The sequence below is a fragment of the Mustela erminea genome, chromosome 8, assembly GCF_009829155.1.
Source record: "Mustela erminea isolate mMusErm1 chromosome 8, mMusErm1.Pri, whole genome shotgun sequence".
In the NCBI taxonomy this organism is placed as follows: domain Eukaryota; kingdom Metazoa; phylum Chordata; class Mammalia; order Carnivora; family Mustelidae; genus Mustela; species Mustela erminea.
Window position 1 is genome coordinate 71,756,215 of NC_045621.1, and position 11,721 is coordinate 71,767,935.

The 11,721-nt window shown below is 42.9% G+C and overlaps 1 long non-coding RNA gene across 1 annotated transcript in view; it reads left to right on the forward strand.

Annotated features, from left to right (window-relative positions):
* LOC116597822 overlaps positions 1 to 11,075 on the forward strand; it is a 34,499-nt gene extending 23,424 nt beyond the window's left edge. The window contains exon 5 of the long non-coding RNA XR_004288796.1: positions 9,186 to 11,075. This is a non-coding gene — a long non-coding RNA (uncharacterized LOC116597822). The remainder of the gene's footprint in view (positions 1 to 9,185) is intronic.
* The last annotated feature ends 646 nt before the right edge of the window (positions 11,076 to 11,721 follow it).

Genomic DNA, 11,721 nt, shown 5'->3' on the forward strand with positions numbered 1-11,721 from the left:
CAGGCTGAGGAGATGGCAGAGGGGCAGGAAGTGTGGAGGGTGGAGGGTGCAGCAACCGGGGTCAGAGAAAATGCCAGGCACAGAGGAAAAAGTAAGGAGCCAGTGGGAAATGTGCACTGAGTGGTGGACAGTCGTGGACAGTACCTGGATGGTGGAGGCCTTGCATGCAAGCTGGGGAGTTTGTCTGTAAGAAAGTGAAGAACCACTGAGAGGTTTTGAGTAGGAGAATGATGCCATAAAAATGACTGTTGTGAGGATTAGTCTAGTAGTGTGCAAGAAAAAGTAGCTCTTGTTGGCAAATACACAGTTATGAGACCACAGCATTTGTCCAAACATGAGGGAGAAACTAATACTGCTCAAGAGAATATACAACCACAAGGCTTTAATAATTCTCTGGTGAATTAGAAAAACGATTTTCAAATGTTCTGGAGTATTTAAATAAATCAGTCACAGCTGCTTCCCCTTCTTGAGAAATAGCGCCAAATTAAACTTGGCTTTCAGCAGACATGAAAAGCAAAATTAAGCAATCATCTAAAATCCAGGGCAATGCCCTATACTTAAAAGGTGCTCAATAAATTTTTCTTACAATTTTGATAAAAATATTATCCAATTCAAGCAAGAAAAATTATATTCCTCTAGACAACCAGCTTTTTCAGATATCAATACTTTTGTTAAAATATGATTTATAAGGCTGCCTTAACTTATATGTATTTTAAATGTATATAGTAAATGAATGCTAAATCTGGAGGCAAATTGATTTTTTCTTCATGAGCTAAGTGATATGGTAGGAGGAATAAAGGAATAAAGTAAGGCTTTGAGTCTAGAATCTTTATTGTTGAGAATTCCATAAAACTTTGGTATTTGCTAAGGCTCACAATTTCAATTGACTGAACCAGATAACCTTAACATAAGTAAGCTTTATGATTCCTGGAGAACCTTGGGCTAAATTATGAACTAAGATAAATGAGCTTTTAGGGATACCTGATTCACCAGTGTAAATTGTCACTGGCTGGGAGAACTTGATGAGTGGGTTGCTTAACATCTCCGGGCCTCAGTTTTCTCATCTGGGAAATGGGAGTGATAATAGCAACACTTGCCCTCACGAATAAACTAGGCAAATGATAGTCACTCTTGAGACTCATTTCCTAATTCCCTGAGTGCCCCCTGCACCTTGCAGTGCCCAGTGCCTCCATATTGTCCTCTGGGCCACACTGCATTCTCCCCTCACCCTTATTAAAGGTTACCTGTCCTAAGTTCCCCCTCATCCTATTCAGTGTCCTAATTTTGACTACACTCTTAACCTGTAGCATGCTAAGATGCTAATGAATGTTAATATATCTATTTACCAGCTCTTCCAGACCCCTTGTTTGCATTTTTAAAAAGCCTTAAGCCAACAGCAAACACGGTATTAATTTTAGGGTTTTCAATCAGCTACTGAGGAAGATTCTGGAAGGAGAGAAGGAAGGTGGGTCCAAGTGCTACCTACACTAATAAGGCAGACTCTGGGCAGAGTCTGACTTCCTGGCAGTCCCTCAGTGGCTCCATAATCAACACCTGATTGTGTTGTGGCTGCTACAACCATGAGCCAATTTCCCTGCCGAGGTTGGTCCTATACAAGGGAGCGGTTTTCTGGTTAATAAAATATGCCACCATCCCTCTCACATTCAGCCAATGGGAAAGTTGCCCTTAGTGGGTTCGGTATGTATGCTTCCTACAGGTTTTATAGCTAAGGGCTGTGTTCTGGCATCTCCTGTCCCAGCTGCAATAAGGGCCCACTGGGTCCTCCTCCCGCATTTACAAACGCAGGCATTTAATCCACAGCCGTGTTTCCCATCGCCGGCCAAGGGAGCTGCTCTGCCTCCCTGCAGGACGGGCTTTTCCACTCAAACCAATTGTGGCACTTGTCTCCCTCGGCCCTGGCGCCTACCTACAGCTGTGCTCACTGGAGTGAGACTGTAATTTGCTACAGCATGCCAGGGTATTAATAGACAATTATTTATTGCAAATCGGAACCATTTATACTGTTTACTGGCTGACACAATGTAAAATTTTGATCCAAATGTTAATGTGTCCATGACATTGCATAATTCTGTTCCGTGCCATGGTTTTTCTCTTCTAAATGAATCGAATTGTGCGGTACGAGGAAATGGCATTTTTAATGGATGAATGATTTACAGCCTCAAACTTAGAAGGCTATTATTTGTGTAACTAAGGGAGAATTGACTAATTGTGATAACGCAGCAAATTAGACAAATTTAGGATTGTACTGGGAATAAATTTGTAGGGAGAAAACGAGAATAACTCGCTGAGTTTTTAAAGGGTAACTGATAAATCTCACTTTAGCTTTACAGGTCAGTTGTATTTTGGGGGCGGGGGAAGGGGGGAGACCAGGTACCTTGGAGGCCAAACAGACTTATAAATATTCAATTGAGTAGAACATAGATAAAAATTACCTCTTCATAAAGAACCATATGTGTAGGAAAGAGTACTTCCAATTCTCCAAATGTTTACTGAAATTGCCTACACAAATGTTTTCAGCAGTTGGGTGGAAACAAAGATCTTTACGGTTATGTGGTTTCCATGAAAAAGACACCCATTTTAGCATATTTACCTTCTATTTGTTGAGCACGCAACAAACACAATGCCAGGGAAGAATGATTTCCTAATGGAGATCGTCATGATTTTTCAAAATAAAAAATGTGTATCAGCAAAAATCATATTTCTTTCTTTCTGCAGTATTCCTCTTAGGTTGTTTTATATTGATTCCTGTTATTCTGTTACTTCGGCCCGCAGAGAGACTGTTAAGATAAAAAGTGCCTCAAGGCAGCTCTAATTAAATCTCCGAGAAGTGAGCTGGGATATCTGAACACAAGGACATTCGAAGTGAAGATGCCTTTAATCCTTCAGTCCGGGTGGCTCTCACAAATTCACGATGAGAGAACACGGATTGGGGGGCGGGGGTTGCTCTAAGAATCCTAATAAAATATTTGTGTGTCCTTCCCGATCAATCACAAAATGGCCTTCTCTTCTCTGGCAGGCCCGCTGACTTAGTTTCCCCTCCTGCCCCTGCTGCCAGACTCACTCCTCCAGACTGTTCTCCACATCCTTCTAAACCATGTGCTTGCCCTGCTTCTCTGCTGCTGAAGCTCATTCCCTAAACGGTCAAGATAAAGCACGAACGTTTGGGCTAGGGGCACTCAGGGCCTCTGAACCTCACCCCCGATTCCCTTCTGTCCCGCTCTTTCTCTCAGCCTTTCACCCTGTCCATGAACCAGACGCTCCAGGGGACTTGTAGTCCTTGGAACAGACCGCGTGCTTATCTCTCTCACCTTTGCACATCCCTATTCCTCTGCTTTGTGTGCCCTCTTCACTCTGCTCAGCTGGCACTGATGCTCCCAAGGTGGGTTCAGGCAACATCCCTGGGAAGGCTCTGCTGAGCCCTGAGTGGGTCGGCTGCCCCACTCACAGCGCCTCCACACCCAGTTGGGAGCCGTGGTTCCTTAAGCAGCATCCAGGACCGGAAGCTCCTGGAGGACATGCCTTGTCTTCTTTGCTGGACTGGGCCACAGACTAAACCCTCGGTCCATGTATGTGGAATAAATGAAACCCCCGTTTAATACCCATGGGTTGATCCGTAAAGTGAAGTTGTCCTCACTGGTAAAAATGAAGACAGTACTATTTACTTTAATGCTGTGAGGATCGAGGGAGATTGTGCCAAGGCTCAAAGGCACAGAGACGACTCAGCAATGGTGCTGGGACTGTCACTTCAAAAGAGCTACACCTTAGCTCTTACTCTTCAGCATCTTCTATGGCACCTGTTGGGAAGGCCTCATAGAGTAGAAGCCTTAGCTGAATGTGGCCAAAGCTTATTTCCAAATGAGGACACAATATACCCATTACTGTCAATGTAATGGGAATTAATACTTGGGAAGGCCTCAGTACTAGTAGGCTTCAATTCGGGTCTTTTTGAAATGGTAAGAACTCAAGGACAGAAACCACAGCTTATGCTTTGCAGGTACTTAGAGACTTTTCAGTTGAATTTGAATTGGAGAACTCAAAAAAATCTGATTTATTTGTCCAGCACATAGTTATTGTGTTTTTGTATAGACCGTTGGCTCTATCCATCTTTTCTTCCATGGACCTCCGTCTAGAATGGAAAAAGGTCTGGGGAAAATGGAAAGCAGTAACCAACTGCAGCAGTGTAGACAATAGTGATGTAATCACTGGTTGAAATTGGTTCAGACGTCAGTATTAATGGCACTGGCTGTGTCAGAGTGAGGGACCAAACGGCATTGCTGTAACTTACATGATAAATGAAGCCAAGACTACTGCCCACCATATTCATAATGGACCCCAGGGTATGTCACAGTTAAGAATTTGAATCGTAAAATTAGACAGACTTGGACAGCTGTGGGATTTCATACAAATTACTTAGCCTTTCAGATTCTTCAGCCATGTCATGGGGATTACAAACCCTACTTCGGGAGATTGCTTTGTGGGTCAATTAAGATAACGCATACAAAACACTTAACCCAGTAAGAACTCCAAAAAGAAGGATATTTTTGTTATCACTTGGAAGATAAATCATGGAACATGAAGCATTCTAAAATACATTAAGGACACCTGTTTGAGAGGGAAGATTTTTTTTTTATTGACTCAATTGAATGTCCAGCCCATAATCACCGGTGAGTGCGACCATGCCCTCCTCTGGAACTGCAAAAAAATGGGGCATTAAACACACATGCAAGAAATAAGATGACAAAAAAAAAAAAAAAATAATAAGATGACAGATCCCAAGGTCCTAACTATACCAACGAGAGGAGAAATTTCACATTACTTATAAATAATCAGCCACAAGTCTCAGTACTTGTGACATTCCTTGGTCTAGCTTTCTTTGCTATCAAGCAAAATCAGAATGTAGAAATATTTAAAAAAAAAGGGGGGGTGCCTGGGTGGCTCTGTTGAACTGCTGCCTTAGGCTCAGGTCATGATCCTGAAGTTCTGGGATCAAGTCCAGCATCGGGCACCCTGCTGGGCAGGGAGTTTTCTTCTCCCTCTGACCTCTCCCCCGTCATGCTCTCTCTCTCTCAAATAAATAAAATCTTTTAAGAAAATTAAAATTAAAAAAAGGAAAGACTTTTTTTAGACTTTGAGAGAGTAGTCTGGCTCAGGCCTCTGCATTCAGGAAGAGCCTCAGATGAATTTTTGAGCATTTTTTCCAATCTAACCAAGAAGACACACTGACAGAGTTGGAAAAAAACCCACATCAGACAAATTTCAAGCTGGGTCCTTATACTGGAGACTGGAGCACACTGTGAAGAAATCTTATTTGCACATCCCTTCAGTATCTTTGGAAAACACAATTGTCTTGTCTGAAATACCTCATGTTAAAGGCATTAAATTTGTTAATTTCATTAATTGAAAATAATGTTCTATAACCCTGCTTAGATTCCTCTTCAATTTTTAATACTCAGATCCTCTAAAAATAGAAGGAACCTGGGCCACCATCTTGCCATATAAGGGATCATGCCCTTTCTAACTCACTCACGTGGTCAATGCCTGATTTTGATCAACAGAAGGAAACTACCCCCTTTTCATATTAAAAGGATTTATTTTACTCTCATCCCATTCAAGAAGAGAAGCCATAAGCAGAAATATATCGATTAAAAGCCAGTTTTTAATTGTGTTCAATGGAAGAATTCCTTGGGAGTTGCATAGGGCTGCCTCACTAATGTACACCAAGAGGAATTCAGATTTTATATTATTTGTTCTAAACCAGAACATTTTACTTATTATTCATAATACATGTTGAAAGCAGACACCAAAATGGCTCATTTGGAGCCTTTTTGTGCTCGCCTGCTAATGCACATTAATGCCGGTACACATTCTGTATTACAGATCCATAAAATGCATTTGCATAATATTGAAATTATAATCCCAAATGTGTAGTAAAAACCTTTATGAAAAATTGTTACTGCTCAGCTACTATACAGTGGCTAATTTTTAATCTTCAGCCTCTCAGCTGCGAGTAAAGATAGGGTCTTCTTTAAATAAAAATCTCAGGAGTAGGAGCCTGGAACTGAACTCTCCTCTCTTTTTAAGTAGGGTATTTTTAGTTAGGGGAATATAATATCTAACGGCTAAACATTTGCCTTCGTGGTGATTCTGGCCTTTTGTGAGCTGATGTCTTGACTTTGTAAATTAAGTTGAAAAATATCTCTAATTTACCTGCCTTGTATCAGTAATGGGAAGAAAGGTCCCTCCTTCCTAGTCAGTGAAGAGCCTTCTGGAATAGAATCCAAATGTCTGGGATGGCAAATATTTTAGCAGAGAATGCCACTGGCCACTGTTTCTTGGAGGCCATCTCTGTGTTCGGTAGTGTGATAGAGTCTTGATTAAATTAAAACAAAACCTCATAATAATTCAATGACATAGACACACATTCCTCATCATGAGACAGTCTAGAGAGTGTAGGCACTTGCCAGGGTCTCTCAGAGGGAGACCCACGTCTGTTAGGTCCCGTGTCTCAACTGCTACCTCCAACAACAGTATTAAATACAGATGTTTGATACTTTAAGTGATTCCACAACTGTGCTTTTAAATGATTTCCAGAGAGTTCTAGATGAGACTTTCCTAGATTAATGTCACTGAGTTGCCTCATCACCTAGGCTATAGTGAGGGGAACCCTCCCTAATGGTTGGCTAAACACTCACCTTGTGCGCAGTGGGGCCAGGGAATGGCCTTGCCTTTCCTCTGTGGAGCTTGGTCATCTTTTGGCCGCTAGCCCCTCTTACTGTTTCACGTAATCCTCAGCAAAAGTTCATTCTCTGTGCAACCCCAGGCAGTTCCACACAATTCACATTTATGTCATGACCAAACTGGGAAACAAGGATGCGTTCTCCAATACTCCTTCACCAGGCTGTATCTCCTTCTTCCCCTCTCTCTCTCTCTCTCAATTTACAGCTAGAGGAAGGAGAAGAGGAAACCGGTGTCAAACCGGCCCAGCCCCACCACAGGTTGGCCAACCTAGACTAGTGGCTCCTTGACAAGGACCAAGAGAGAACTGGACATAAGACTGAATCAATCCCCTACTTTATTTGGGGGATTGTGGTCTGGACAAAAAAAGTTTTCTTATTTCCCTAGTCACTTACACTATTTAATTTTAATCGGTATTACATGCAAATTCAAAAGGTCTAATCATTCACCGGTTACTTTTTATGCAATGGGAAGCATAATTTCTACCTGTTAAAACAAGCAGTAGCGTATTATACATGATCTTCTGCACCTTTTTTTGTCATTCTTTAGTATCTTAGAAATCCCTTTTTACAGGGACATATAGAGCTGCCTCTTTCTTGTAATAGCTATGTGCCTTAACTCATTTAATCAGTCTTCTTTTGATGGATATTTAAGTTGTTTCCAATTATTTGCTATTACAAACATTGCTACAATAAGTCAGTAATTCATACTTCATTTCGAAACGTGTAAATAGATGTGTAAGATCAAGTCCCAGAAATGTAATCACAGGGACACTGGGAATGCATCCTTTTAATTTTGGTAGATTTTGAAACATTGTCCACCATAGGAAGTGGCCCAATTTACACTCTCCCCTACCCCAGCCTCTCACCAGCAAGGCAGGAGTGCGTCTTGGCTTAATCTTTTCAGTCAGCGGTTTCTGGGAGGTGGGGACTGGGACTTGAGAGAAGATGGAGTCAGAGGTGGGCAGGACAGAGGCCTGGCTATGTGGAGGGCAGCTGGTCTACCAGCTTGTTTCCCAGGCATGTGACAGAATGAGGAAGACTGGGAAACTCTTATTCATTTCAAACTACTCCTAAATAAACTCAAACATATGGGTCTTCTGTCTGCTGTGAAAAGTCTCCAGGAGGTAAATTCCACAGCCTTTTTGGGTAAACTATTTGGACTTCTCACAACTCTTCTGAAAGTCAGGACATTTTTCCTTATGTCTAATATAAATCTTTCTCACATACATCCACTTGTGAAAAACGTGTGCTAACATTACCCCAGCTGAAAGTTCAGCTGGTTAGACAACACGATGCTCTAATTTCACGGCTAAAGTATGTATCCTCCTTTAAAAAAAAAAAAAAACCAAAAAACAAAACACACACACAGACACACACACACACACAGACACACACACACATCCCCTAAATCACTTGAGAAACTTTTAATGCAAATGCAAGGGATAGCATGAATGTTTTTATCTTACCCTGCATTGAACTTAGTGCGTGGGGTCGTGTACTTGAAAATGTTGCCACGCTCTCCTCTTTTACCCTCCTCGTGTATAATAATCCCAGAGTTACGATACTCTCTCGTTAGATGCTGATTAACATATAGCTTTCCTAACAACGCTTCCAAAATCACTTCTGCTAAACAAGAAACTGTCGCTGTGACAAAGAGGCTTGCAGGTTATTTCCGAGTGTATCTTTCTTCTTCTGTCTAGATACAATAACTATTTTAGGAACATTTGGCATCCAAAAAATCCCAGCATTGTGCAAATTAAAACATCTGCTTATACTTTGACACCCTCATTCTTCAAAGGTTAGTTGGATTTGCGGTTGCTTTGTTCAACAAGACTGCTCTTAGAGCCCAAGGATGCACATTTAATTATTGGGAAGATATGTTTGACAGAGCTGTGGGGGAAAAAAATTACCCTTCATATTCAGACCAGCATTAACATTTTTATAGAAGGAGATTGCCTGAGAGTCAAAGAAGGGGGAAACTCCAGGAAAATAAATATGAATCTATTTGGTCACTGGTCCTCTTTTACTGATTTATAAGACACCAACCAACGACTCTTTGCTCTGTTGCCTAGAACTCATCACTTTGCTCTCACACTGGCATTTCTGATTTCTTCGGAGGCTAAAGACAGCAAAGTAAACTCTGCTTCCAACAATAAATAACAGAGGGAGTTATTCTTTTCATTCAAGCAGGCTTTAGATCACAGCAGACAGCTACAACCAGGTGCATTTAGCTACATCTGTCATTGCCACGAATGCAAAACATGTAAAGAATCTGCCGCACATGGGTCTCCAGGCAGCCAATCCACCCCCATCGGTATTTGTCCAGTCCCAACCGTGGCGGAGCTGTTGTCAACCAACACCAGGAGGAAGGGCTGAGGCGCCCATAGGCATGGCACCATCTCCTAATTGGTTTGTTTGTTTACACAGGTCACTGGTGCCAGGTAGCAGCCTGTACCCTGGAAGTCTTTCCGTATCTCAGGCCAAAGACTGGTAATCTCCCCGGGCAACGCCGAGATAACACATGTCAGGAGGCGGCAGTGGCTGGTAAGCCAACTCATCACCCACCTCGTCCCACCGCCCCTTCCGGCCCCCTCCCGTTGCAGTCTTCTCCATGCCATTCCAGAAGCCACAGACCTTTGGTAGACCGGGAGGGAAGGCAGAAGGGATGGGGAATGCAGAACACATGCAGCAAGAGGGATCTGGTGAGGCAGAACCCAGCAGGTGAACAATGACTCATTTAGAAACGTGCAGCTGGGGTGTGTTATTTGCATACCAGGGACCCTTTGTTAAAGTGGCTTCGTGCAGTGTGGGCGCAGCAGCAGGGGCGGGGGGAACACATGAATCCCCCTACAGAGCAGAGTCACTTCCCATCTAATTTGGGCACAAGTTGAGAGAAGGCGCTCTCATCGGGAACCTGCTGCAGAGAAGCTGCGAGGTTCTGAGATTTATTTTCCTTCTGCCGAGTATATTATTTCCAAACTTGCCTTTTCAAGATCTTGCAAACTCCCTGGAAAAATGACTTAACAATGTAATGAAAACAACAGTGAAACAAAAGCCGCTGTTGATGAGGGACAGAGGTAAGGCTGGGTTTGAAATGAGTGACGAACCTCGTAATGAGGTGTGCAGCTTTGTGTATGAAGCGATTTCTCTGCGGTACTTTTCCAGATGTGATGGAATACATTTATTTTGGTGCTCATCTGAACTGAAATAATACAAATGAGATACTAAAAAGATATCATTACGTGCAGAAGTAGGCGAAGAATTTAGAATCCCAGTTCTACAAGTTAACAGCTGTGCGCCCAGCAATTTCGAAACAGCCTCGAGTCTGCAGGTTGCCCAGGAACCTCTGTCAAGCTCGTATGGACCAGCGATGATCTACGTGTGAATCCTGCATGTTGATAGCTCAAGTCTACTTTATTTCGGGCAAAAATAAATAGCTGGTAGTAAGAAGTCTGTCTGCACCGAGAGCCTGTGCTACCACTGAATGCAGCCGCTGTGGTGGTGCAATAAAACGGGATGAGTTTTCAACTAGCAGATGGTACCCTGTACAGTGCCTGAAATAAAATGGAGAATTAGGGTGCCCTAAGGTGTGCACAGGAAAGGCAATTACATGAAATAAATGGGCCTCAGGCCTACAGGATGCTCAAGTATGCTACACAGGAGACAAATAGTACATCTGGTGAACAGATTTTATCACACACTGGAAAGCCATAAAGCACACCGTTGAATATCCGGTCCCCATCTCACAATGACATTTTACCTGTGTTGGTATTCAGTGCTGTTTATTTTAAAAGGTGCTGTAATCTCAATGATGTGTTTTAAAAGCCTCCTTAACACGGTTTTCTACTATGTACGATTTTGGGGAGGGGGACAGACACAAACCACGCAATGAGAATTTTGTGGACAAATAGCCGCTCTGGTGGGACGAGATGAGGTTTTGATTTCATTTACCCCATCGCTGATGTGACTTTGGTAATAGGATTATACTTGTCAGCACTCCCTGTTTGGGAAAATGCCAACATATTTTTAATACTAGTTCCCACATCTCCATTTCATTGTCTGTAACCTCGCTAGAGTTTCCCTCCCTGCCCCCCCCCCTTTTTCTTAATGTTCAAAGAAAATGCGATCAGAGGTGGTGAGGGTTTGCAAGGAGAATTTGTTGGCATGGAGCCCCTTCTCCTTTCTTCCTCCACAAACGCAAAATGCTTTCTGTTTGAATATTGTGTGTTCCTTTTCTATTGTTAAAAAAAAAAAAAAAAGACTGAGGAGCACGTAACATTCATTATTGTTTTAAGAGTTGCTGTAATAAAATCCTCTCAGTACTTAAAGATAGTTTTAGTGTCCCTCCTAGGATTCATTCTGGCTTTCATAATTGGGTAATTGCATCCCCTCCCCCACCAATAAATATTTTCACCCAATTAAGTTTAAAACTATAATAAATTTTAAAGAATTATAGTCTAAAAATTCATACCCTAGAACCAGTACTAAGTATGAATATTTATCTTAAGCCACAGAGCAGTGCAGCCTGTTTATGGGGTCTCTAGCTTCTGCACCATGTCCGAGGGTCAAGAGCTGCCATCCGCAGTGTGGCCTCCCCCGGGGTGGCCTGGAGATGCAGCGGCAGCTGCAGGGAGCTGGGGCATGGTTTTCAGACACAAGATCCTTTGCTTCCACCTTCCAGTCCTTTGTTTCCAGACAGCATTCTTCGACCACTCACTCCTTCATCCACTCAGCCATTCTCACTCGTTCCCTGGTTCATTCATTTGTCCATTCCTCTGAGCCCGGGGCGGGCCCACGAGGGACCAGGTGGCTGCCTGTACAGAGCCTACCTTCCTCTCCCTCCCCTTCGCTCCACACAGCCGTGTGTCCCCATCAGGGTCGCAGGGCTAGCTTGCATGTAAGCCCCCTGTAGCACAAGAGCACAGGCTGTCAATGGTAAAGGGCAACTGGGTGACACGGGCCC